The following is a 300-nucleotide window of genomic DNA, read 5'->3' on the forward strand; positions in this document are numbered from 1 at the left end:
TCCGGCGCGCTGGCCGGGGGTCGACCTCGACGCGCCGCACCCTCTGCCCTGCGGGCCCACCGCCCCCGCCACCACCACCACCTCGGAGCTGCAGGTCGCCGGCCTGGTAAGCCCTTCCCCGTGCGGCGGGGCGTGCGGGGCGGCCGCGGTGGGGGGGGGGGGGGGAGAAATGTCGGCGGAAAAGGGTGGCGCGCGCGGGCGTGGAATCTACTTGCCCGAGCGCCCGGAGAAAAAGCCCGCGAGTCCCTGGGCGGCGGCCGGGGGGGGCGGGTGGGTGGTAGCGCCGGCAAACAGAGAAGA

Source organism: Apteryx mantelli, unplaced genomic scaffold (genome assembly GCF_036417845.1).
Source record: "Apteryx mantelli isolate bAptMan1 unplaced genomic scaffold, bAptMan1.hap1 HAP1_SCAFFOLD_171, whole genome shotgun sequence".
Taxonomy (NCBI): Eukaryota; Metazoa; Chordata; class Aves; order Apterygiformes; family Apterygidae; genus Apteryx; species Apteryx mantelli.